The sequence below is a fragment of the Marmota flaviventris genome, chromosome 7 (assembly GCF_047511675.1).
Source record: "Marmota flaviventris isolate mMarFla1 chromosome 7, mMarFla1.hap1, whole genome shotgun sequence".
Taxonomy (NCBI): Eukaryota; Metazoa; Chordata; class Mammalia; order Rodentia; family Sciuridae; genus Marmota; species Marmota flaviventris.
Genome location: NC_092504.1, coordinates 95,977,743 through 95,980,807, shown reverse-complemented (window position 1 = coordinate 95,980,807; position 3,065 = coordinate 95,977,743). Strand labels below are relative to the sequence as shown.

Sequence of the window (3,065 nt, the reverse complement as noted above, 5' to 3'; positions counted from 1 at the left end):
TTATTTATATTTTCCACCGTCTGTTTTAAGCAAGTTTATTTTAATAAACAAATGCATTTTCAAAGAGGTTCAAAACAAAAAACAATGAATTCACTTCATGTATACATTGTCCCAGATGGTTAGTTTTCTCTTTCCCACCAATTTTATAAATAATTGCCAAATAATATATAAATCCAAGGTTTTTAGGGAATTGCCCTGTCCCTGTCCAGAAATTTTATAAGCAAACCCTGCAGTCAGTATTAATCAAATTCCATGCTTTTTTATGTGTGTCTGTGTGTGTGTGTTGTTTTGTTTTGTTTTTTAGAATTCCTAAGGTTTATTGGAGATCAAGCCTCTCTGAACCTGCAACTTTGTTCTTCCCAGAATCAGGCCCCAAACATGTCTGGGACCCTGGCCTTTTCAGGTCTAGGCAAGTTCCTGCACTTGACTGGAGAAGAGACAGCACCTAAGCTCCGTTCCTGATCAATCAGCCTGTAGAAAGCCCACTGCAGCAGGAGGGAGAGCCTATTCCTAGGGGACAGGCTGGTGGAAAGGGAGCTGGTATCCAAGGGAGAACCTTGCCTTGCTGTGTGCAGCTGTCATTCCCACTGCTGGCACTTAGGCAGGGCCTGGCAGCAGGCCCAACTGCCTGCAGCCAGGGCCCAGCTACAGACATCCTCCTTAGGCAGTAGCAGCAGCGGCCTCTCCTCCCCAAGTTGGCTCAGAAGGCCTACTACACCTAGCATCCGGCGCCCTCTTGCCCCCACATCCTGTAAATGTTGGCTCTGAAAATAGCTACAATTAAGATGGTCACTTCGACCACCAACAGTACTGCCTGACCAGCCACAGAGCAGCCTTCAGGGCCAAGGTGGTCACCAGCCACTGCCAGCACCATGACCCCGCCCAGGAGTAGGTTAGCAGAGGAGCATCCCTGTGCCCCCAGTGGAAGTCAAAGGCCGATGACTGTGGTCACCCAGACTCCAGTGAGACAATCTAAACGAGTGCCCAGCCCTGGGACCAGCATGGAGACAGCAGCCAAAGCCTGGAGCAGGAAACCAGCAGCAGCCCCTCAACTTGGACTGCGCAGAACTCACCGCTCCATGGAGAAACCATTCCCAGCACCAGGTGGGACAGGATGGTGCTCCACTTACCCGGGGCTTGGCGGCCATAGCCCTCGAAGTTTGAGAAGTTCTAGTACAACAAAACATAATAGACCATTGATGAGTTTGAGGAGACGGAAGAGAGTTTCAACTTGGTGTGAAGAACAGAAGCTGGGGACCTGGAACCCTAAGGGCAGCTCTGCAGGAATTCCAGGTTCCAGGGTCCCATGACTAGATCATGGGATAGGTACAGTCCTAAACTTTCCAGAGTCCAGAGGCCAATGGAAACACCTGTGCAGAAGGACTAATTCGACTGGAAAAGGGGGGAACAAAGCTTGGGTGCGGGGCAGGGCGGGCGTGAGCTCAAGTGGGCGCTGAACCAGGGAGACCGAAGGGCGGGACACGCAGGCCTTTGCGAGGCCTGGACCTGTCCCAGCGCTCAGGGAAGCGCTGTCCTGGCCTGGAAGGATCCGGCCATTCACAGTTCCTAGAGGCAGTAAGCCAGAGGCCTGGGGAAGGCCCACAGTGGTCAGCCCTGCAGCCTCTGGTGGCCTCCGGTAAGGGGGCCCAGCCTCCATCCTGTATTTGTAACAGCAGCAACATTATTTTAACCATTTGGAAGAAGTACATTTTACTAGTTAAGCTTCTTGCACATTGAGTTTGTAATTTTAATCAAATTTAGATTGGTGCGACCACTGTTTCTTTACTTTTTTTTTCTTTTTTCTTTTTTACTGTCCACCACTAATCTTTACTTTCTTTTTGAACTCTTAATTATATATATGTGTGTGTGTGGTGTGTGTATGTGTGTGTGTGTGTGTGTGTGTGTATTTGAGCCTCTTGAATCATCTACCACTCACAGATATTCCTTTTGTTTTCTTTTTTGAATTGTTTCATTTTGGGTAGATTCTGTTTATGAATTCAATACGACTGATATTTTTCTTCTACACTATAATGTAATCTTCCCCTAATCCCATTCAGTATACTTTTTCATCTCAATATTGTAGTCTCTATTTCTAAAACGTTCATTCATCTTTTCTTTTTTAAAAATACATGTATCTTCCATGTCTCTATTTAACTTTTGAACTTTTGAACGTTTTGGCCCTCTAGGTGTGTTTCTGCCTGCCTGGCTTCCATAAATATTCTTTAGCAATTGTTTTGAGATGTGGTTGATTTAGTTGGATACCATAAGATGCTTTTTTTTTTTTTTTTAGGATATGCTGCATACATTAGAGCAGGGCTCCTTCTTAAGCCAGTGGTTTGACATTCCTGAATCAAAATCCTTCTGTGCATATTACCCAGTGCATATGAATCCTGAGATTTTTTCAAATGGCATTTTCCAGTGGCATTGGAATGGGCACTGTTTCTATACTGCACCCTGTTCTTCCAGTTCTTTTGAATGTCTTTCCCTGGCCTCATATAGTTTCCTCACATGCATGCAAGAGCAGATACTCAATCAAATACTTGCCAGGGACCCTTTGAAGATTTCTGGAGTTCTCTGTCTGAGCAGCTCTGTTCTCTGTGGCACTGCCTTATGAAATTGAAGCACTTTGCTCTCCTGGATGAGAGAACCCTAACGTCCCAACTCCAGGTGTCTGTCAGACTCCATGCTGGTCCCCTATCCCTGTGCCATGACCTGGACAGTCTCTTGAGGAAGTAAGCAAGGGCAGCTGTAGGACCCAACTATATTTTCTTCCCTTTCTAAAGGATCATGGTCCTCTTTTGCTTCATGTCCAATGTCTTATGAATGGCTATTTTATATATTTTATTCTTTTTATTATTCTAGGCAGGAGGATAAATTCAGTTTCTGTTACTCCATTTGATTGAAAATAAAATCTCAATAACCTCTATTTAAACTATAATTGAAAGTGTATCACTTTTCTTTGAGCTGTTCCACTTCTATTAGGTTATCTCACCAAGATTTGTCCACAGATGGACCTGGATGCATGTAACAAGATGTTTCTTACAGTAAAAATTATAATGGGGGAA

At 44.9% G+C, this 3,065-nt stretch overlaps 1 pseudogene; it reads right to left on the bottom strand.

Moving 5' to 3' along the window:
- Positions 1-578: 578 nt before the first annotated feature.
- LOC114092838 (transmembrane protein 276-like) lies at positions 579-1,657 on the bottom strand (annotated as a pseudogene).
- Positions 1,658-3,065: the final 1,408 nt, after the last annotated feature.